Source organism: Vulpes lagopus, chromosome 14 (genome assembly GCF_018345385.1).
Source record: "Vulpes lagopus strain Blue_001 chromosome 14, ASM1834538v1, whole genome shotgun sequence".
NCBI lineage: Eukaryota > Metazoa > Chordata > Mammalia > Carnivora > Canidae > Vulpes > Vulpes lagopus.
Window position 1 is genome coordinate 102,017 of NC_054837.1, and position 25,467 is coordinate 127,483.

Genomic DNA, 25,467 nt, shown 5'->3' on the forward strand with positions numbered 1-25,467 from the left:
ATGTGTAGGAAGTGAAATTAACATGCTTTCATCTTTTATTTCATTTAGGATAAAAAGATTAATCAATGACATTCCTAGGTTCTGACCTGCGTGACAAGATGTATAGTAGTTTTGTTAACTGAGCCTGGATTAAAATTAGGAAAATCTGATTTTCAGCAATCTGAAGTTTTGAGTTTTAGATTTATTAAGTGTGAAGTACTAGTGTATATGTTAGCCAGTAGACACGTTTAGAAGTGTTTTATTTGTCAATGTGGAGATTATAAAGTGTTCAGAATATAGACAGAGATATAGATTATAGAGTTTTACATAAAATTATACAATAATTATTTAAATAGTAAGAATGGACAGAAAAAACAATAACATAACTATAAACAGCTATAGAACAAGGCCAACTTGCAGTCTAAGGCATGAGCAGAAGGAAGGGCTTATGAAGGTGGTGGAATTAAAATATTCTTCAGAGAAGTGTGAGAAGAATGATGAGAATATTATACCATGATAGCTCTTAGGAAGAACAGAAGCAATAAGACAATCATTGGACATTTTAGAAACCATGGGTAGGAGTAGGAATAAAACTCCAGTGGACAGAGTTGTGGGTGTGAGATCCAGAAGTGGATATTCTAAATAAAAGGTTCTGATAGAGTAAATTTGCCTACAAGGAATGGAGAGAGTTCTTAAATCCTTTTAATTATCTCTTTAACTTTCTGATATTTGTCTTGTTCTCTTTCTCTGTCACCAGACTCATTCGGTTCCCCTTCAACCTCAGTTTTATTCTAACAAACTGTTGTTTCTCCATTTCTTTTCTTTTTAATTTTTATTATTTACTTATGATAGTCACAGAGAGAGAGAGAGAGAGGCAGAGACACAGGCAGAGGGAGAAGCAGGCTCCATGCACCAGGAGCCCGACGTGGGATTCGATCCCGGGTCTCCAGGATCGCGCCCTGGGCCAAAGGCAGGTGCCAAACCACTGCGCCACCCAGGGATCCCCTGTTTCTCCATTTCTAGTTTCTCCCCTTACCACCAACCTGCTGTTCTCAGATCCTTGTTCCTAAAATGATGTTCTCATTATACGGTCTCTTCAGAAATCATTAGCAGTTCCTTATCTGCACCACTCAAGATCTTGCAAAATTTGATGTGTATCTAGTTTTCCAGGATTCTCTCTCAATAGTGTTGTATATGTAACTCCTATACAAGTAAAATTAAATTGTTTGCGTGATGTTCTGCAGGTACGTTCAGCCTTTTTTTCCTCTTTGCTCTGACCCTTCTTTATGTCTCTTATAGTGCAAATAAATGACGCTCATTGATGTGGAAGTTGGAGTTGGCCTGAGATTGAGTGTAGGAATAGCACCGCTAGTGCTAAGAACAGGAGGGATGATCTTAGCATTTTTGTCCTAACAAGTATCCCTGTGTATTGACTCTGTTATGAGGATAATGATATTTTCATCACACAAGACACTTGTTCAAAAGTTGTAGCTCCTGTATATTGTTATATCCTATGAAGATACTGTTACCAATATCTGTGCAAAAACACATGCTCATCTGGAAGAAAAGTAGAAGTTCACACATCTTTATGGCTTTTTTCTTGGAAGTGACATAACCAATCCCAGAAAAGGCAATATGCAGTGTCCACTCTGGGTCACCTTGGTACCCTATACTCAGATGTGCCCATTTCACTGATTGTTTATTTCTCTTCTCCTAACAGTGACTCACATCTCTCATTGAAACTACATCTCTTCCACTCTTGGTCGACATGCCTCTAGCATGGTTAATGCCAACTCACTCACCCATGACTTTAAAATGGCACACACTCTGCTAAATGGAGCACCAATATCTATCTATCTATCTATCTATCTTTCTTTCTTTCTTTCTTTCTTTCTTTCTTTCTTTCTTTCTCCTTTCTTTTCTTTCTTTCTTTCTTTCTTTCTTCCTTTCTTCTTTCTTTCTTTCTTCTCCTTCCTTCCTTCCTTCCTTCCTTCCTTCCTTCCTTCCTTCCTTCCTTCTTTCCTTCCTTCCCTCCTTCCTTTTTTTTTTCAGAGTGCCAACATCTTATTGGCAAATTTATAGCCCAGATAATCCCAGATTTTTTTTCAAAAAATAAACTTTATCTAAGTGAAATTTGCTTGGTTCATAGATTATATAATCGAAGTGGTTTTGTTCTTTTTATCCTATTTTGTGGAAAGATTCTGTCTTATATAAAAGTTTTTGTAGAGAAAATCAGAACAGACAGGAAGATATATGCTAAATGACATCTGAACACCTGAGCTATGCTTTAACTGAATCTGAATGTGAGGCTATGATTAACCTTTTTTGTTAGTTTCTGTCACTTTTAACTCCACAAAATGATAATTGTGACAATGTTACATCTATAAGAATAAAAGTCACAAATCAAGGAAAACTGTTTTGGCAACTCATCATAAAGCAGAATTAATTTAGTGGTAGATAAAGGATATGCCCCACAAAGAAATATTGTAAGAATTGGTATAAAATAAAAGCAAAGCCAACTTAGATAAGGAGAGATTTTATTCAAAAAAAAAAACATGTCACGGGGCACCTGGATGGTTCAGACAGTTATGTCTGCTTTCAACTCGGGTCATGTTCCAAGAGTTCTGGAATCAAGTCCCACATTGTGCTTCCTGCTCAGGGGGGAGTCTCTCCCACTCTCCGTGCTTGTGTTCTCTCACCATCAGAGAAATAAAAAAAATCTTTTAAAAAAAGAGTATGTCACATATCAGATAAAAGGGTAGAATTTCAAATCTATAAAGAATTTATCAAACTCAAAACCCCAAAACCCAAGAAATCCAGTCAGGAAATGGGCAGAAGATATGAACAGACATTTCTCCAAAAAGGGCATCCATATGACCAACAGACACATGTAAAGATGCTCAACATCACTCATCATCAGGGAAATATAAATCAAAACCAAAATGAGATATTACCTCACACCTGTCAGAATGGCTAAACTTAGCAAGTCAGGAAACAACAGATGTTGGTGAGAATGTGTAGAAAGGGGAACTCTCTTACACTGTGGGTGGGACTGCAAACTGGGGCAGCCACTGTGGATAACGGTATGGAAATTCCTCAAAAAGTTGAAAATCGAACTACCTTATGACCCAGCAATTACACTACTGGATATTTATCCAAAGAATACAAACATACTGATCTGAAGGGGATCCTGCACCCCAACGTTTACAGCAGCAATGTCCACAAACTAAAATATGAAAAGAGCCCCGATGTTCATTGACTGATGAATGGAAGACATGATATATATATATATATATATATATATATATATATATATATACACACACACACACATACATATAGATAGATATAGATATAAAGATATAGATATATAGATATATAGATATAATAGAATGTATAATATAATGTATATGTGTGTGTGTATATATATATATATATAACCCACAAAAATGAATGAAATCTTGCTGTTTGCAATGATGTGGATGGAACTAGAGGGTATTATGCTAAGCAAAATAAGTCAGAGAAAAACAAATACTATATGATTTAACTCATATGTGAAATTTAAGAAACAAAACAGAAGAAAAGAGGGGGATGGAAGGAAAAATAAAATAAGATAAAAACAGAGAGGCAAATCATAAGAGACTATCAACTATAGGAAACAAACTGAGGTAGGTAGGTGGAGGGATGGGGTAATTGGGTGATGAGCATTAAGGAGGGCACTTAATGTAATGAGAATTGGGTGTTATTTACAACTGATGAATCACTAAATTCTACCCCTGAACTAATAATCCACTACATGTTGACAAAGTTGAATTTAAACAAAAAATTAAAAACAACACACCTCCCCACAAAAAATCCAAAAAGGATGTCACAATATGGAGAGCATTCTGATCTCAGAAATGTGCAATCATGCAAGAATGAAACAGAAGTAAACACGACTAGTGGAAACTTTGAAGGGACGTTGGCAAGTGAGAGAGATTGAGCAGACAGCATGATGGGGTTTGATCTGACAGTAAGTTGTGTGTCCTCATGGTCAGCAGGCTCTTTGTACCATTAATGGGAAGAGGGGCATGTTTTGCATTTAAACCCTTTCTTATCCTCAGGGGTGTGGTGGGCCAAAGTGCAGAGACCTGTTGGGAGGAGGGAAGCCTGACCAAACAGGTCAAGACAAGACAGGGGTGGGCAATTATGAACACGTGGTCGTTGGCTAGAATGATAACAATGCAAAATGATATTTCCAAGGAATATATAGAAATCCTATAGAGTTGGTGAACATGAGTTGATGAGTCAAAACAATGGGAATTGGGCAGTCTGGGTGGCTCAGCAGTTTAGCGCCTCCTTCAGCCCTGGGCATGATCCTGGAGACCCGGGATTGAGTCCTGCATCAGGCTCCCTGCATGGAACCTGCTTCTCCCTCTGCCTGTGTTTCTGCCTCTCTCTCTCTCTCTCTCTGTGTGTCTCTCATGAATAAATAAATAAAATCTTAAAAAAAACAAAACAAAACAATGGGAATTTATAAACGTCCAAGTTAAAGAGTCTGAAAGGAGGAGTTGATACCATTCACATGGGGAACTGTGATTGGAAAAAAAAATTCATATTTATGTCTCAATTAGTAAAGGCTTAATGATAGACCTGTCACTTAACAAGTATACTAAGGTGTTGACAACATGAAAGGTGGGATTTGAGATACCGTACAAGTAGCCAATTCTCTAGGGAGGTGAATTAGAAATTAGTATGGCATAAGGTATTATGAGTACCTTTGAACCCATATACATGATGCTCATTATTCATCAAGTCACCAAAACATGTCAAATACAGGAAGTTCTGGCATGCAAGAAAAAAAAAAAGAGAACCAGCAAGTGAATAAAAACAAACACTTGATGCTCAAGTGAATGCTGTGTATATATTTTTGTGTATATCTTGTCATAATAAACAGTACTCTGAGTTTGTGGGACTTGAACATGCATTATAATTAAATGATGATATTCTAATAATAATGGCAATAATATAAAATAATCATTAAAACTCATATGTATTGCAAACAATATAATATGCGAGGCAGATTCTGAGCCCTTTATATGTAATGTCTTTAATTTTTACAATCTTCCAATGAGGTAGGAATTTTTTTAAATTTCTTTTTTACAAAATCGGAAACCTAGAAACAGGTTTATATTTAAAGATTGATATTTGGGAAAAGGTCATACTTTGGTCTTACCTATTATTAGATATCAACGGAGGGGGAGCAGATATCAATGGATTTTCTACCTTTTATGTGTGTGTAGGAACTTAAGTTCGACTCTCTTAGCAATTTTTAATTATACAATACAAAACATTGTTAACAATTAAAATGCTGTGTCACGCATTAGATCCTCAGACTTTATCTTGTAACTGAAAGCTTGTACCCTTAACCAATATCTCCTATTTTTCCCCGTCCCTCAGCCCTGGCAACCACCACTCTACTCTCTCTATGGTTTTAGGTTTTTTTCTTTTTTATATTTGACATGGAAGTGACACCATGCAGTATTTGTTTTTCTCTGGCTTCTGTCACGTAGCATAATTCCCTACAGGTTAATCCATATTGTTGCAAATGCCAAGATTTCCCTCTTTTGTGAAGGCTAAATAATATTCCAGGGTAATGTATATGTATATACCCACTCATCTTTATCCAGTTATCCTTTGACAGATACTTAAGTTGTTTCCATGTCTTGGCTATTTATGGATTATTCTGGACTGAACACAGGAGTACAGACACCTTTTTAAGTTAATGATTTCATTTCCATGAGATGTATATCCAGAAGTGGGATTGATGGATCTATGGTAGTTAATTTTTAATTAACTGAATTTTAATTTCTTAAGAAAGTTCTATGCTGTTTTTCGTAGTGGCTTTATCAGTTTACATTCCCATCAACAGTGTACAAGGATTCCCTTTACCTCACGTCCTTGGCAGCATGAGTCATCTCTGTTCTGTTTGGTAACAGCGATCCTCACAGGTATGAGGTGACATCTCATTGTGGTTTTATTCTGCATTTCCCTGAAGATGAGGGCTGGTCAACACTTTTACATGTACTTCTTGGCCACTTTTAAATATCTTCTTTGGAAAAACGTCTATTCAGTTCCTCTGTCCATTTAAAATTGGGTTGTTTTTTCCTAGTGAGTTCTATGAGCTCCTTGTATATTTTGGATATTAACTGTTTATCAGATATGTGATTTGCAAATACTTGCTCCTGTTCCATAGACTGCCTTTTCACTTTGTTGGTGTTTTATTTTGCTGTGCAGAAGCTTTTTAGTTTGATGCAGTCCCACTTGTTTAATTTTGCTTTTTTCCTTTGCTATTGATGTCAAATCCAAATAATCATTATGAGGACCAGTGTCAAGGAGTTTATCCCTATGCATGCATTTTCTCCTTGGATTTTCATGGTTTCAGGTCTGCATTCAAGTCTTTTGTCTTTAAATTGTGACAATTTAATTATAAAGTGCCTAAGTGTGGGTATCTTTGTTTTCATCTTATTTGATACTCTTTGGGCTTCTTAAATCTGAATGTCTATTTTACCCTTTAGGTTAGGGACATTTTGAGCCATTTTTTTCTTTTCTTTTTTTAAAAAATATTTATTTATTTATTTATTTATTTATTTATTTATTTATTTATGATAGACATAGAGAGAGAGAGGCAGAGACACAGGAGGAGGGAGAAGCAGGCTCCACACCAGGAGCCCAACGCGGGACTCGATCCTGGGACTCCAGGATCATGCCCTGGGCCAAAGGCAGGCGCCAAACCGCTGAGCCACCCAGGGATCCCCCAGCCATTTTTTTTTCTATGAATAACTTCCTGCCCCTTTCTCTCCCTCTTCTCATTTTGGTATCCCTATAATGACTATATTGATGATATTATGTAAGTCCTTTAAGCCATCTTCACTCTTTTTCACTTATTTGTTTTTGCTTCTCCGATTGAATGAATTCTACTCTCCTGTCTTCAAATTTGCTGAACATCTCTTCTAATTAATCAAATCTGTTATCAAATCTCTCTATTGAAATTTTTAATTCAGTTCATACATTCTTCAGCTCTGAGATTTCTGGTAGTACTTTTTTTTTTAAAGGAGAGAGGCCTGAATTTTTATTTAAAAAAAAATTTTTTTTGGCTTTTGACCATTTGACATTAAAGGGAAATATGGAGGAAAAATCAAAATGAATCAAGATGAATAATAATCATCAGCATTAACTGAGTGCCAGGCACACTAGATTCAATCCTTCAGTTATTGCTGAGAAGTAGATAAAGTTCTACTGTTCACATTTTATAGGTGAGGAAGCAGTCGGGTGACACAGGAAGCAGGCCCATGATGTGCAGGCAGCTGTGGCTTTGCTGCAGAACCCAGCCCTTAACCAGTACACTCTACTGCCATCTAGGACACAGTGTACAAAGATCAGGCATTCAGATCCAGGAAATAGAGAGATTCCGCCCCCTAAAATCAATAAAAAACCGTTCAACACCTCAACATTTAATAGTTAAGCTTGCAAATTCCAAAGATAAAGAGAAGATCTTTAAAGCAGCAAGAGACAAGAAATCCCTGACTTTTATGGGGAGAAGTATTAGGGTAACAGCAGACCTCTCCACAGAGACCTTGCAGGCCAGAAAGGGCTGGCAGGATATATTCAGGGTCCTAAATGAGAAGAAGATGCAACCAAGAATACTTTATCTGGTAGTTCTTTTAAAATATTTTCTCTCTTTGTCAAAATTCTCACTTTGTTCGTGCATTGTTCTCCCGACCTTGTTGACATTTTTGCCTGTTCTCTGGAGCTGAGCCCTGGTTTATAGCTGTGAGCCACATTCTGTGTGCATTTAAAAACTGTTTCTTTGCTTGCCATCACCCTGAGCAGGAGACTCAAAGTTTGAGGTGCTATACGTCTGTTCCAAACCTTTTGCTCCTCTGAGAGAAGCTGAGAATTGGAGTTCTTTCCTGACTTTATGACTGTGGGCCAGAGGTATAATTGATGGCAAGAGTTTGTCTCAGCCTTTTCTATCCATTTTGATACTAGTTCCTTTTCAGTTACCTGAGGTGTAGGAGCCACTCAACTAGCTTCCGGATCTTTCTCAGAGAAAATTGCTCTGTGTGTAGATGTATATTTGAGATGTCCATGGAAGAAAGGAAATTCCAGAGCCTCCTATGTTGCCATCTTTTTTGAGACATCATCTTGGCAGATAGTTTTTGAACTTTTTTGGAGCAATATTTGAAGCTAATTAAATAATTACCATAGGATGTTGTTTGGACTATAATTGTTATCATCATCAATATTAACCAGTTTTACATCTAAATTTGCAATCCTATTTTAGCATTACCTTTTCCATTTAAAATAAATATCCATTGTCTTAAATTCTTTGTACTAGGATACTATTTAGCTGTTTCCTTAATTAGTAAATTTAAGTCAATTTTGCTAACTTTTCATTTGTCTGAGAGTCATGTTTTCAATTATCTTGAAAACTATACTTTCAGGTCAATAAATATTGACCACGTTTATTTCTTTTGACTTCTTTTTATGAGCAGGTCATCCTCTTTAAGGTATACATTTTTCTTTAGATAAAGTAAAACCTGTATCCAGATATAGCTGAGTTTATGGGCCTGAGAAACATTCTTTTACCTTATCTTAATATTCATTTAATTAATCACATGTTATTTCCCTAATACAAGTTGCCTTAAAATCTGTTCTATCCTGCCTAAAATGGGGATGCAAATATGAAACCTGCGCAAATAAATTAGAATAATCTATTTAGAGACTATTTAGAGATGAACCGTGCTCAGGAAGCTGAATTTTAATAAGTATCAGTCAGGAGTCTTCTCATTCTTACCCTGGGGCACCTCAAAGGTGCTGCTTATCTACTAATTTGATTTGAAATAGTAATTTTCTTTATTGAGTGACATTGTGTCATAGTATAGTTGATAATTGTTTCATTGTATCACAAACTATGTCTGGGTCACATGTGTATAGCCTCAAGTTTGGAAAGGTCAGAATTTAAACAACATTGTTAAATATGGGCAAATTTGCAGTCTAACCTATAAGCTGGGATTGACTTTATGAATCTACATTGGAGAAGGAGCATCATTTCTAGACACCAATGAATGATGAGGCAGTAAAAAAAAAAAAGAAATTGATCCCATTTACAATTGCACCAAAAACAGTGACATACCTAGGATTAAACGAAACTCAATAGACATAGTTTTGTTACAGGTTTGACTGCAGTATCTATTCAAGGTATGTAGGAGGCTCCAACGTCAATAAAGAGATAAAATTCAGATTTTTTCTGCTCAGACTATGAAGGGCCAGGATCATGCAATGTTTTAACCCATGCTACAGTCAGCAGGTGGTCCTTAACTTGATCCTAGGCTGATGACTGCCAGCCTCACCTCTTGAATCTAAGTAGATTTTGAAGTGTGAGTGTCCAGTGGGTAATAAATCCCGGTTGCTCTACAAAGCAAGGCAGGGTTTTCTGGATAAGGAGGATTGCCCTGGGAGTCCAGTTCTTCTGGAGGGTGCTTATGATTAACATTCTCCCAATATCTCCAGCTTCTAGAGTGTCACGATAGCATTATTTTGAATAAGCTAATCTTTAACAAGAATGTGTGATCTTATTTTCAGGAAGTGGAGACAAGAACACTGTGCCAGTCATTATTTAATAAAATCTTCAACTCCTTTTTTGCTCTTTTCAGATTTTTTTATTTTTTAAGATTTTATTTATTTATTGATGAAAGACACACAGAGAGAGGCAGAGACATAGGCAGAGGGAAAGCAGGCTTCTCGCAGGAAGCCTGATGCGTGACTCAATCCCAGGACCCCGGGATCATGACCGGAGGCAAAGTTAGTCACTTAACCATTGAGCCACCCAGGTACCCTTAGAATTTTTTTTTAATAACCATATTTCTGAAAACAAGGCCTTAATATTTGTGGAACACATTATATGAAAATTGTAACAGCTTGGACTTAAACCAGTAAAATAAAAAATATTTTAAATGTAATTATTAATTTTTGTATAAGTGTAGAAAATAATATTAATGTGAAAAACTCAGAGCTATAAGACCCGGGGGTGGGATCTAAATTTTCTTTGAGTCTAATTTTTAATTTATATTTCCATTATCTTAAAATATTTTTCCTTCTTTATGTTTCTAGTATTTTATCAGTAAGATAAATTTCTCAATTTTATGCAAACCTTTCTAAAGCAGGTCCAGATAAGATATAGTGTCCCCTTACTTTATTTTTGCGATATCCTTATTGGAACAAATAATCTAATGCAGGGAGAGTTATTAATTAATCTGATTAGTTAGTTTTTAGCTAAGTTGTTTTTCCTTTTGCTTATTATTTGTCTTTCAGAACTAATCCAAAATTTCTCTTGGCTTATATTAATTTTTTTCTTTCCTTTTCGAGTCATTATACTAGTGATTTATTTGGTTTCTGGGCATGTTCTGCCTGCCTTAATCCTCTATTTTTAGTAATATTGAAGTGATTGAAATATGGAAAAAAAGGAAGATGGATAACTTATGACAATCACTGATGTCTCAGAGTTCACCCCATACCTTGCATCAAGTAGTCAAATAATTATTCACTTGACTGGTTCTGCTAGATTTCATGGGTCCTGTGGTTTTACTCCAGACTTCTGATTTGTGCTGGAAATTAAGTCATTACCCATTTTCATTGCTTATTATGCCGTATCATTAGTAAACCTGAGTTTACACTTCTTATTGAGGCTGCAATAGAAATTCCAGTAGGGAATATAAACATGAGGACCAGAATCAGAACCATCGCTCTTTTTGGTCAATCCTCTACCTCTACCATGAAAGTATTTAGAGGAAAAGACCTAATCTTTTCCTATGATTTTATCTAAAAAGGCCAGGAACAAGCCCTAAATATCAATCCATCAGCATGCATTTAATAAACATTGAATATTTATTCATTTCACTTATTCAGCAGCTGCTTACACACTGGGGCTCAGGACAGCTGGCCAAGTGTGGAAGATCTGGTGTCATTATATGGGTCCAAAACCCTCATCTGCCTCTTATAATCCATATAACTTGGGTGATTCACCTGAGCCATCTTTGTTCCTTACAAACACTTCATGCATCAAGAATCAAATTATCTTTATAGCATCTAGCTCATGGGAACACTAAAAGTGTTTACTATTATGCAATAAGATCATGCTAGCAACTGTGAGGAATCTAAAGTTCCTTCAGAAACTACCCCAACCTCTGGTAGTTTACAGTTTATACAGAAAACATATAAATAATATGTGTAACCTCAGCACAGCTGACAACCTTTATTTTTACTTCTCACCCATCTTAGAGTTTAATTTTGCTTTTTGCTTCATCTGTCAATTCACATACACACAGAGACATTCTTGCATTGGTGATTCACGTAAACTTTACTGATGTTTTCTTTAGGAGCTGGAGAAGTTTACATAGCACATCGTGAATTCACGTGGATAGTTAGCCATTTGTTCTGTTTTCCATGTTTCTCTCTAATTAGCCGTACAAGTGTCCAGTATTCACTTTCAGTTTTCTTTTCTTCTGCAAAGTTTGTCCTGTTCCAGAGCACTGGGCTTTTCTCCACCCTGCATATTGTACTCGGCAAAGCAAAACCATAGAAATGAGCAGATGCGACCTCATGTTCCACAGATAATGATACATGGGGCCAGTTCATTCAGTCCAAATACAACACGGTAAAAAGTGCTATATCAAAGGAATACGTGCTTTGTGGCTTCAGAGATGGAAGAGTTTATTTCTGACTAGGAATGCTGAGGGATTTCAGGGAGTGACAGTTCAGTTGGACTTTGGAAAACTTTAGAGTTATGGAAATGGATAGTGGAGAGTGGGAGATGAGAGAACAAAGACAGGGCATTTAAGATGGAACAATCTGAGTGTGTGGGAGCAGAGTGAACTGCCATGCTCATCTAAGGATCTGTTGAGCTAAATCCCAAATTGCAAGCTTGCATCAAGGACAGCTGTAAGATTTACTAAGATAAAATAATTCAAGAATATTACAAAGCAATGAGAAGATGGCCAATGATATGGGATGATAAGAGTTCAGAGGAGGGAGAGTGTAAGTGGGTTAGAGTAAACCTAAAGGAACTAATATATTTCTTAAAGGGCAGTTATGGTGTGGAGGGGCTGTAGGCTTAAAGACAATGTTTCCCAAGACTTTTCCATGGATTCTTAATTCTCTAGATTTTTCCACAGAGCAAGGTATTTCCATGGCTGAATTAATTTTCGAGGGCTGCCATAACAAAGTACCACAAACTTGGATAGATTTATATAACAGAAATTTATTCTCTCATGGCTCTGGAAGCTACAAGTCTAAAATCAAGGTGCCAACAGGGCTGTGCTTCCTCCAAAACTAATCATCCACCTGCCTAGTTTAGCTTCTGCTGGTTGAAGCAATCCTTCATGTTCTTTGGCTTGTGTCACATAACTCCATTCTCCTCCCCTACATTCACACGGTCATGTACCCTTTGTGTGGGTTGTGTCTAAACCTCCCTCTAATGAGGACACAGTCACTGTATTCAGGCCCACCATAATCTAGTGTGACCTCATTGTAGCTTGATTAGAGCTGGCGTCTTAGCTCTAGCTGATATAACACAACACTTATAGGCTGGGAGGCATAAACCAAAGTTTATTTTCTCATAGTTTTGGAGGCTGGGAAGTCCAAGATGAAGGGATGGGCAGATTCTGTGTCTAGTGAAAGTGCTATTCTTGGCCTGCAGATGGGTGCCTCCTTGCCGTGCCCTCCTATGGTGGAGAGAGAAAAGGAGAGGGAAGGCAGGACGAATTAGGAGGAAGAGGAGGGTGGGAGTAGGAGGGGGAGAAGGGGAGACAAAGAGGAAGCATGTCTGGTGCTTCTTTTTTTTTAATTTTTATTTATTTATGATAGGAACACAGTGAGAGAGAGAGGCAGAGACACAGGCAGAGGGAGAAGCAGGCTCCATGCACTGCGAGCCCGACGTGGGATTCGATCCCGGATCTCCAGGATTGCGCCCTGGGCCAAAGGCAGGCGCCAAACCGCTGTGCCACCCAGGGATCCCTGGTGCTTCTTTTTATAAGGGTACTAGTCCTACTGGACTCAGTTAACCTTAAATACTTTCTTACTTCAAATACAGTCACATTAGTAGTTAGGGCTTTAACATTTAAATATTGGGACACAATTCAGTGCATAGTATCTATAAAGGTTATTTCCAATAAGATCAGATTCACAAGTACCAGGGATTTAGCTTTCAATAAATCTTTTTGGGGAACATGATTCAACCCACAACAACGGCCAAATAAACTTTGGAAATATTCTTTATCTTTTTCTTAGATATTCATAATGAAAGTTTGCATGACTGAGGGGGGCACTTGATGGGATGAGCACTGGGTGTTATTCTGTATGTTGGCAAATTGAACACCAATAAAAAATAAATTTATAAAAAAAAAAGGTCTGCATGTTCTAGGTTCTGAGAAGTTCTAGAAAAACAACAACAACAACAAAACTTTTATGTTTACTAAATGCACATGCCCAGGAAACTGCCCCCTTTAAACATATATAACATCTATTAACTCATTCTGAGAAATGAACTCTGGGAAAGAATGTCCCAGGATATTTCAAAATTGGGAGATCATTTGTTCCCCACACTTAAAAGTGCTATTGGTTAGGAGCAGCTGTGCAATAATTCAGAAAGACAGACCACAAGAACAGAAGCATGTAGTGAATAAGAAACTCTTTCCCTTGAAACTTTTTTGCCATCAATATCAAGGCCAGGGGAAGGGTGTCCTACCTGACAAGCCCCCTTCCCCCTGAATATTGCAAGTATCCCTCAAATCACAAGTCACCATTTTAAAATGTACTGTTCCTCCATTTCCATTTCTATACATATATTTTTTAAAGATTATATTTATTTATTCATTAGAGTCAAAGAGAGAGGCAGAGACATAGGCAGAAGGTGAAGCAGGCTCCATGCAGGGACCCTGATGTGGGACTTGATCCCAGCTCTCCAGGATAACACACTGGGTTGAAGGCAGACACTTACCCACTGAGCCACCCACGTGCCCCTCTATACACATATTTTGTTTGCATAATTAATTTGAGAGTTGTGGACAGTGACTATACTTACTGACTATATGACATGGTGCAGCTTCAGAAGAACATACCCAAGAGTGACAGGAGAACACAGTCTGTGGGCCAGCGAGTGACCCTGAGACTGTACCTACCTTCCATGGGTGAGAGATGTGGTTCTGTTCCATGGCTCCTATGTCTCTAGGACGAGGAAATCTCAGCAGACATAGAATTTCAAAAGATGGGCTAGAGGAGGTTTTACTTGATGGGTGAAGGGGCTCCAAGAGCTAACACTTTGTGACTTCTTCATTTGTTTTCAGATTGGAAATTAATGCGGGATTACATTTAGAAAATTATGTGCAGTTGGTCACAATGACTTTCTTTTTTTCTTAAGATTTATTTATTTATTTATTTATTTATTTATTTATTTATTCATGATAGACATAGAGAGAGAGAGAGAGAGAGGCAGAGACACAGGCAGAGGGAGAAGCAGGCTCCACGCAGGGAGCCCGAGGCGGGACTCAATCCTGGGACTCCAGGATCGTGCCCTGGGCCAAAGGCAGCTGCCAAACCGCTGAGCCATCCAGGGATCCCCATCTTTTTTTTTCATATATATGTATACTTTTATATTGGAGTTCGATTTGCCAACATGTAGTATAAACACCCAATGCTCATCCTGTCAAGTGCCCCCCTCGGTGCCCATCACTCATCCCTCTGCCCACTACCCCTTGTTTGTCTCCCAGAGTTAGGGGTCTCTCATGTTTTGTCACACTCTGATTTTTGCCACTCATTTTCTCTCCTTTCCCCTTTAATACCTTTCACTATATTTTTATATTCCCCATATAAGTGAAACCATATAATGATTGTCCTTCTCTGATTGACTTACCTCACTCAGCATAATACCCTCCAATTCCCTCCACGTCGAAGCAAATGGTGGGTATTTGTTGTTTCTAATGGCTGAGGAATATTCCATTGTATATATAGATCACATCTTCTTTATCCATTCATCTTTCTTTTTTTTAAGTTTTTTTATTTATTCATGAAAGACACACACACAGAGAGAGAGAGAGAGAGAGAGAGAGAGAGAGAGATTGAGAGGCAGAGGCACAGGCAGAAGGAGAAGCAGGCTCCATGCTGGGAACCCGATGTGGGACTTGATCCCGGGACCCCAGGATCACACCCTGGGCTGAAGGCAGGCGCTCAACTGCTGAGCCACCCAGGGATCCCCGTCCATTCATCTTTCGATGGACGCTAAGGCTCCTTCTACAGTTGGCTATTGTGGACATTGCTGCTGGAAACATCGGGGTGCACGTGTCTCGGCTTTTCACTGCATCTTTATCTTAGGGGTAAATCCCCAGTAGTGCAATTGCTGGGTCATAGGGCAGGTCTATTTTTAACTCTTTGAGGAACCAGTTTTCCAGAGTGGCTATACCAGTTCACATTCCTACTGGAAGCAGGACAATCTCTTCAATTATAGGTGCTGGGAAAATTGGACAGCCACGTGCAGAAGAATGAAATTTTGTGTCTTACACCAGACACAAAAATAAACTCAAAATGAATGAAAGATCTAAATGTGAGACAAGATTCCATCAAAATCCTAGAGGAGAACACAGGCAACACCCTTTTGAACTTGGCCACAGCAACTTCTTGCAAGATACATCCATGAAGGCAAGAGAAACAAAAGCAAAAATGAACTATTGGGACTTCATCAAGATAAAAAGCTTCTGCACAGCAAAATAAACAGTCAACCTACTAAAAATAAACTAAACTAAAATACAACCTACAGAATGGGAGAAGATATTTGCAAATGACGTATCAGATAAAGGGCTAGTTTCCAAGATCTATAAGGAACTTCTTAAACTCAACAGCAAAGAAGCCAACAATCCAATCATGAAATGGGCAAAAGACATGAAGAGAAATTTCACAATGACTTTCTTAATTTAACTTTCCCGAGTTCTTGTAACCATGACCAGAGCATCACCCTGGTAGTTGGACAGGTTTGTTATTTTCAAAGAGGTAGGCTCATTCATCCTTGATTTATAAGACTAATTGGTTAACTTTGATTTCTGCTTTACTATCTATAAAGAGACATTGGTGATTAATAGAAAAAGCACTAAGATTTTGCGAACATAAGTCATTGGTTAAAATCAGGAATGGCTGGATCCAGACATATTCATGCTCCAAAGCAACTCACTACAAAGCCATATTTTTCATGTTATCAGAGACTAATTCAGTTAAGATAGCTGTCTGCTTTCATAAATAAAGTACTAAATATCTTCCATAGTACTGTCTCCTAACAAGGGACACGTTAGGAGGCTTTGCTGGGTCTTTATCCTAAGCCTTCTCTGAAAAGGGCACAGTTGAATAGAAAACTTCATGGAACTGACTATTCAAAGTGCAAATAAATTTACCATTAGTCTTTAGAACACACAAATTTGGGAGAAGACTGCACCTAAGGAGTCATTTGGCCCACCCTCTAAATTATAGTGATGAGAAAAACTAACACCAAGTGAGGAAAATTAAACTAGTGTGCATTTCCTGAATGCCGTCTGTGCCAGGCCTTGTGTTAAATGCCTTCATATTTCATATTCACGGCCACTCTGGAAAGCTGCTACAGCTATCAAAGTTTTACAGTGAAGAAAAAATGAAGGTCTAACCTTTCAATAGATTGTACGGCTAGCAAGAGTTTAAGTGTGAACTTAAACCCAGTTTTTCTTCCATCAAATGTTCTTGACCTATTTTAAGATGAAATAATTTGCCCAAGGTCTAAACAAGCACATCCATCTCCTGACTTCTATTCTGACTTTTTTTTTCTGGTCTTGCTGTATTATTTAAAGATTATTATGCTAAATTATTGATCCAAAGTCAATCTACTGAATATCCACCCCATGGATCAAGTAACACTGTATATAAAGAAGAACACCTGTAAATATTTGAACAGTAGTACATAAGCAGCATTTTAAAAGAAAGGAAATCCTCCATGCGTGATGGATTGCTATGCGTTAGAAGAAAATCACAGATTAATTTTACCATGTGATGTTACACTATTTATCAAATGTTTTTTTTTGTTTTTTTTATTTATTTATTTATGATAGTCACAGAGAGATAGAGAGAGGCAGAGACACAGGCAGAGGGAGAAGCAGGCTCCATGCACCGGGAGCCCGACGTGGGATTCGATCCCGGGTCTCCAGGATCGCGCCCTGGGCCAAAGGCAGGCGCCAAACCGCTGCGCCACCCAGGGATCCCTATCAAATGTTTTAAAGTAACCTTCCTTTTGGGTGTTGGTTAGGAAAGGCAGCAAGATTAAATAAATGAATATCTATTCTCTAAAACATTTTTTGGTGGATGCTGATTTAGCACCTCATTATTTCAGAAGGAATATTCATGTTTGCTCAGCAGCAAAACATTACACAAAAGCTTTTACCTGTTACTGAGTAAATACTTGATATTTATATTCAGAATAATCACTGATGGTTCTGTTGTGCCTACAAGGATATAATTCACTTCAGGACTTTTTGCTGACCTCATACATTGCATGAATACTATCTGAGTGCTTTATTACTAGCTTCAGAATCATAAGGCTCAATTTAAAGCTCTAGAGTATTAGGTCTATGGACATATTTTATTTACCCAAATTAGGGAACAGGAAAGACACTTAAAATTTGGGGCACCTAGATGATGCAGCCTTAATGGTTTCTGACTCTTGGTTTAGGCTCAGGTCATGATCTCAGAGTCCTGGGATAGAGCCCCCACGTTGGGCTCTCTGCTCAATGTGGAGTCTGCTGGAGATTCTCTCTCCCCCTGCCCCTCACCCCCCATCCCTTCTCTCTCTCTATCTTTCTCTCTCTCTCAAATAAATGAGTCTTTAAAAAAAAGATACTTAAATGTTGTCCAATTATTTAGATATTTGTGGAATAAAGACAGCATGATAGTAAGTCTTATGTGCCAGCTTGGCCAGATTGTAGTAAGTACATGGTTGTTTGATCCAGCACCAATTTCATAGACATAGCTAATATTTACAATCAGTAGACTTAAAAAAAAAACAGATTTCCCTCCATAACATGAAAGGGCCTTATCCAGTTATTTGAAGACCTTAAGGGCAAAGACTGGGGTTTCCTGGAGAAGGAATTCTGCTTTAAAGCTGCAGCATCAAATACTGCTTGGCTTTCAGCCTGCTGGCCTGTGATTTTCTACCTCCATAATCATCTGAGCCAATTCCTTAAAATAAATCATAGATACAATATCTAATAGCATATCATAGTACCGATGACCTTATATAATAAAGGTATGAGATTGTAACTTACTTTAAGGTTTTGTGATAATGAATACAATTATCCTTTAAGTGTTTGAATGGTTATTATTCACAGCTCTTATGGCTGTAAATAAAGAAAATAAAATTAAAACATGGAAAAATAAACATGGAAAATTGTGGGTTCCTGCACCAGGAAGTGTAGTGATAGAGTTAAACCTTAGGGGCCCATGAAACCAGGTGCAAGGTGGGGAATGTTGTGCACACTCCACATGCAGCCTTACTTTCCACCTATGTTCCACCCACTTTCTCACCTGCAGGCCAACTTCACCTACCTGGTGGGAGAGGTTGCATCAAGCATTCTCAAGCAGCAAACCTCACAGCTTCTGTGCTCAGTGAATCCCTTCCCTCATCGCCAGGTAGCAAGTCCTTGATGAAAGACTTGATTGGCTCAGCTTTAACCAGAGGCCATTCCCTGGACCATTCAAAGAACCAGAGGTGGGGCCAGGTAAGCTTTTTGTAGCTACTGTAGAAACACAGATGGGAGAAGGAATGCCATTTGGCTGACAAGACTGAAGATTTCTGAACCAGAATAAGAATTGACTGAATTTGCTCAGGATTTATTTCTTCTTTAAGTTAAGGAAATGGTCCTAATCAGATAATAACTGAAGATGAATCAAGTAAGAACCCTTCAACGGAGTGAGCAGTTTTAAATTAGGAAAGAAATCATTAAAGAGTCTTGGCTTTTATGTTGGTAGGTTGGCAATAAACTTGTATACAAAATATCTCACCCAGCAGGGCAGGCATCTCAGCTTTGGCCTATGCAGGTTGATCTGATAAAATAACCCATGTATTAAGTATAAAAAACTTGATTTCCTGTTGTAGATGAGTAATCATATTTTAAAAATGTACCACTTTATTAATGTTTTCTTGAAGGTTTTAGAAAAGAATCACTAAAATTTTTATTTATTTTTATTTTTTTTAAAATTTTTTTAAATTTTTTTTTAAATTTCTTATTTATTTATGATAGTCACAGAGAGAGAGAGAGAGAGGCAGAGACACAGGCGGAGGGAGAAGCAGGCTCCATGCACCGGGAGCCTGATGTGGGATTCGATCCCGGGTCTCCAGGATCGCGCCCTGGGCCAAAGGCAGGCGCCAAACCTCTGCGCCACCCAGGGATCCCAAATTTTTATTTTTTTACTCAAATATAAATATTATCCCTAGTTAGAGAAAGTGCAGGTGGGATTAAATACAGTCATTCTAACCAAAAAGAGATTCTCTAATGGTACAATTTCTTCTCAATTAAAGAAATCATGAGTTGAAATATATTTTAAAATCTCATTTGCACACAGCTATGTAAAGCATCATCTTACCTTTCAGCTCTTTTGGCCATTTCCTGATCTATCTCTTTTCTTTGGAAGACCTTGCCTTTTCAGAGTTACTCTTCATTATGGCTCAATATTGCTCACTCTACTTTACCTCTTAAGCCATAACTTCTATTTTCTGCTATACCAATGGGATGGCCTCGTTTCAAGAATTAAATCAAGTTGAATTCTTCAGAGAACTCAAGGCACAGTAAGAGAAATGCCTATTGAATTTGGATTTGCATCTTTTTTTTTGCCACCAATTCCTCTTTCTTTCTTATATGCCTACAAATTTCTACTCATCTCCCAATATTTGGGTCAGATATCAACTCCTTTTTGTAATTTACATACTTTGGATGCACCTGTTTTCCTTTTCCAGACTGTGAGCTACTTGAGAACAGGATTTTAATCCTAGTGATTTTCTTATCCCCAGGACTAAACACAGTGTCCCAAACATAGAACATCCAGCGAATGCTGAGTTGTGGTCAGGCTTGGTCTGCAGCAGAGTCCCCTGCAAAGGCACAGAGATATGAGAGGATATGTAGTAGTCAGGTACCTGCAAGGAGCATACAGTGCTTGGAGCCCACAGAGCTCAACCTGATGGTGGAAAGGTAAAATCAAGTGTCAGACATGTTCAAGATTGAACCTGAGGCTTAGGGATGGGTTATACACCCCTAAGGGCAGTTACTTGGATAGCCAGTGTTGCACCAGGAGCATGCTGACACTAGTCAAATAAATCTGACCCAGATTAATATGTTGGACTTGCAGATTTGGAATTAGAAGAAAAAGGCCTTTTGGCAAATGAAAAGATTTATTTGGATTTTCCCTTCTTTCTTCCCCTGTATTGACTGAAGATTGCTAGCTATGGGAAATAGCCCTGGGTTTTATTATGTTATAATACCTGAATTGGTGTGAGTAAAATTCCTTGCAGCAGTGAGGAGTGGAAAGTATCAGAGGAAAAATATTTTAGAGAACACTGTAGATCAATATGGGAAAAACGAAGATCAGTTGACTAGTCTGAAAAAAGAGAGAAGGGAAAAATTTTATTACCACCTAAACCAACTGGAAATAGAATGCAGGAGCATAAAGGAAGCTTGAACCTGGGAGAAGATAGATTTAAAAATGAGGGGAGATAAGAAAGAAAAATGAGGGTGGTGGGGTATGTGTTGCTGTCAGCTGTAAGTTGTGGGAAAGGCCAGGCTGGATTAAAGAAAACCAGTCAGGACTGGGATATGTGAATAAGAGAAGAATGGGTCACAAATATGGAGGAGTAAGTAATAATTTTTACTCATTTTATTTTATTTTTATTTTTATTCAAATGACTGAAATATAATGTGTTATTAGATTCAAGGGTAGAGGTTAGTGATTCATCAATCTAATATAACACCCAGTGCTCACTACATTACATGCCCTCTTTCATGTCCATCACCCAGTTACCCCATCCCCCAACAACCTCCCCTCCAGCAACCTTCAGTTTGTTTCCTATGATTAAGAGTCTTTTATGGTTTGCCTTCCTCTCTGATTTCATCTTGTTTTATTTATCCCTCTTTTGTCCTATGATCTTCTGTTTTATTTCTTTAATTTCACATATGAGTGAGACCATATGATAATTGTCTTTCTCTGATTGACTTATTTTGCTTAGCATAATATCCTCTAGTTCTATCCACATTGTTGAAAATGGTTGATTTCATTTTTGTGATGGCAGAGCAGTATTCATATATATATGAATATATATTAATTCAATATGAATATTCAATATATGAATATAAAAATATTCTCTCTATACACACACACACACACACACACACACATCAACAGACATTGAGGCTCTTTCCACAGTTTGGCTGTTGTGGACATTGTTGCTATGAACATTGGGGTGCAGTTGCCCCTTCATTTCACTACATCTGTATCTTTGGTGTCTATACCCAGTAGAGCAATTACTGAGTCATAGAGTAGCTCTATTTTTAACTTCTTGAGGACCCTCCACACTGTTTTCCACAGTGGCTGCACCAGCTTGCATTCCTAACAACAGCGTAAGAGAGTTCCCCTTTCTCCACATCCTTACCAAGATTTATTGTTTCCTGTCTTATTAGTTTTAGCCATTCTGACTTGTATTTCCTTGGGGTTTTTGATTTGTATTTCCCTGATGTGCATTTTTTTACTGTATATGTTGGCCATTCATATGTCATTCAAGACATTCATACGTCTTCTTTGGAGAAATGTCTGTACATGTCTTCTGCACAGTTCTTGATTGGATTATTTGTTCTTTGAGTGTTGAGTTTGATAAGTTCTTTATAGATCGTGGATACTAGCCCTTGATCTGATATGTCATTACAAATATCTTCTCCCATTCTGTAGGTTGTCTTTTCATTTTGTCAACTGTTTCCCATGCTGTGAAGAAGCTTTTTCTCTTGATGCAGTCCCAGTTCATTATTACTCTTGTTTCTCTTGCCTTTGGAGACATGTCTAGCAAGAAGTTACTGTGGTCAGAGGTTTCTGCCTGTTCTCTAGGATTTTGATGGATTCCTGTCTTTCATTTAAGTCTTGCTTCCATTTTGAGTTTGTCTTTGTGTATGGTGTAAGAAAGGGGTCCAGTTTCATTCTTCTGCATGTGATTGTCCAATTTTCCCCAGCACAATTTATATGTTCTGATAATCGTTTATATTTCTTTGGTGTTGCTGTGGTATCTCCTTTTTCATTCATGATTTTATTTATTTGTGACCTTTCTGTTTTCTTTTTATAGGTCTGGCCAGGGGTTTATCAATCTCATTAATTCTTTCAAAGAACCAGCTCCGGGGACACCTGGGTGGCTCAGTGGTTGAGCATCTGCCTTTGGCTCAGGTCATGATCCCAGTGTCTGGGATTAAGTCCCACATCAGGCTCCCTACGAGGAGCCTGTTTCTCCCTCTGCCTGTGTCTCTGCCTTTCTCTTTCCATCTGTCATAAATAAATAAATAAAATCTGTAAAAAGTAAAAACACAAACAAGGAACCAGCTCCTAGTTTTGTTGGTCTGTTCTACTGGTTTTTTTTTTTTTTGGTTTTTATTTCATTGTTTCTGCTCTAAACTTTATTGATTCCCTTCTCCTGCTAGGTTTAGGCTTATCTACTATTCTTTCTCCAGCTCCTTTAGCCATAAGATTAGCTTGTGTATTTGACACTTTTCTTGTTTCTCGAGAAAGGCTTGTATTGTTATCTATTTCCCTCTTAGGATTGCCGTTGTTGCATTCCAAAGGTTCTGAACAGTTGTGTTTTCATTTTCATTTGTTTCCATGAATTTAAAAAAATTCTTCTTAAATTTCTTGTTTAACTCATTCATTCTTTAGTATGATGCTCTTTACCTTCCATGTGTTTGAGTCTTTCCAAATTTTCTCTTGTGATTGAGTTCCAGTTTCATAGCATTGTGGTTTGAGAATATAAAGGGAATGATCCTAATCTTTCAGTAGCAGTTGAGACCTGATTTGTGTCCCAGTATGTGACCTATTTTGGAGATTGTTCCATGTGTACTCGAGAAGAATGTGTATTCTGCTGTTTTAGGATAGAATGTTCTGAATATGTGTGCGGTCCATCTGTTCAAGTGTGTCATTCAAAGCCATTGTCTCCTTGTTGATTCTCTGCTTAGATTATCTGTCCATTGCAATGAGTGGGGTTTTCAAGTCCTCTACTATTATTGTATTATTATCAATGGGTTTCTTTAATTTTGTTATTAACTGGCATATACAATTGACTGTCTCATCTTAGAGGCATAATATTTACAATTGTTAATTCTTCTTTTGGATAGACCCTTTAATTATGATATAGTGTCCTTCTTCATCTCTTATTACAGTCTTTGGTAAAATCTAATTTGTCTGGTATTAGGTTTGCCACCCCAGTTTTCTTTCAATGTCCATTAGGATGATAAATATTTTTCCACCCCCTCATTTTCAATCTGGAAGTGTCTTTGGGTCTAAAATGAGTCTCTTGCAGACAGCATATTGGTGAGTCTTACTTTTCTATCCAACCTGATACCCTATGTCTTTTGATTGGAGCATTTAGCCCATTTACATTCAGAGTATTGAAAGATATGAATTTAATGACATTGTGCTACATGTAAAGTCCCTGTTTCTATAGATTGCCTCTGCTCTTCTTGGTTTGTGTTACTTTCAGGCTCTCTCTTTGCTTAAAAGATCCCCTTTAATATTTCTTGCAGGGCTGGTTTAGCGATCACAAATTCTTTTAGTTTCTGTTTGTTCTCAAAGCTCTTTGTCTCTCCTTCTATTCTGAATGACCAGCCTCGCTGAATAAAGTATTCTTGGCTGCATGTTTTTCCCATTTAGCACCCTGACTATATCATGCCAGCTCTTTCTGCCCTGCCAGGTCTCTGTGGACAGGTTTGCTTCCATCCTATGTTTCTGCCCTGGTAGATTACAGACCTCTTGTCCTGATCTGCATTCAGGATTTTTTCTTTGTCTCTGAGATTTGTGAGCTTCACTATTGTATCTTGAGGTGTTGACCTATTTTTATTGATTTTTCAGGTAGTTTTCTGTGCCTCCTGGACTTGAATGAATGTTTCCTTCCCCAGATTAGAGAAGTTGTCACCTCTAATTTGCTCCAATATACCTTGTGCTCCTCTCTCTTTCCTCTTCTGTAATCCCAATTATTTTGCCCTATGGTATTGTTTATCTCTGGAATTCTTCCCTCATAATTCAGGAGTTTTTTATCTCTCTTTTTCTCAGTTTCTTTATTCTCCATCATTTATCTTCTATATCACTAATTTTCTCTTCTGCCTCATTTATTTTAGCAGTTAGTCTCCATTTTTATTGCATCTCATTAATAGCCTTTTTGATTTTGACTTTATTAGATTTTAGTTCTTTCATTTCTCCAGAAAGGGATTCTCTAGTGTCTTCTATGATTTTTAAGCCCCGCTAGTATCTCTATAATCATTATTCTGAACTCTAGTTCCAACATCTTACTTGTCTCCATACTGATTAGGTCCTGGCATTCAGTACTGCCTCTTGTTCTCTTTTTTGAGGTGAGTTTCTCAGTCTTGTCATTTTATCCAAAGAAAAATAGATGAATGAGAGAATAAAAAGCTAAAATGGCAACAATGACCCCAGAGAAATATACACTAAACAAATCAGAAGAGATCCAAAACCAAAGAGAAAGAGGGAGGGGGAGAGAGAGAGAGAGAATGAGAGAGAGAGAGAGAGAGAGCGAATATAATCAGACAGGTGAAGAGAACAGAGCCATGATCTAGATTCTTGGTGTAGTTTTGTCCGTGTGTTAGAAGAAACTGCTTCTCAAAATTTCAAAGAAAGAAAAATGTACATATATACAAAAATACAATTAAATACAAATGAAAGGATAATTGTAAAAATGAAAATTGAAAAATATTTTAAAAAGTAGTCGATAAAATAAGAAATTGGTTGAAAAAAATTAAAATTGAAAGACTAAAGAATCATAGGAAAACCCATGAATTCTATATGCTATAGTCCACTAGCACTGGAGTTCTGCAGTTCTCAGTGATTGGTAACTTGGTCTTGGCCGGATGTTCTTGCTGGTCTTCTGGGGGAGGGGCCTGTTGCACTGATTATCAGATGTCTTTGCCTAGGGGAGAATTGCACCACCCTTGCTAAAGGGTAGGCTAAGTAATCTGCTTAGGTTTGCTTTCTGTGGCTTTTGTTTCCTGAAGGCTACACCTCACCGCTGTAGAAGATGAGAGTCCTAATGGCAGCCTCCCAACCCCCAGCCCCAGAGCCAAAGCTCAGGGCCCCACTCCTCTAGGCACGATCAGGGAAAATCAGTCCATCATTCCTATCTCCCTGGTGGCCATC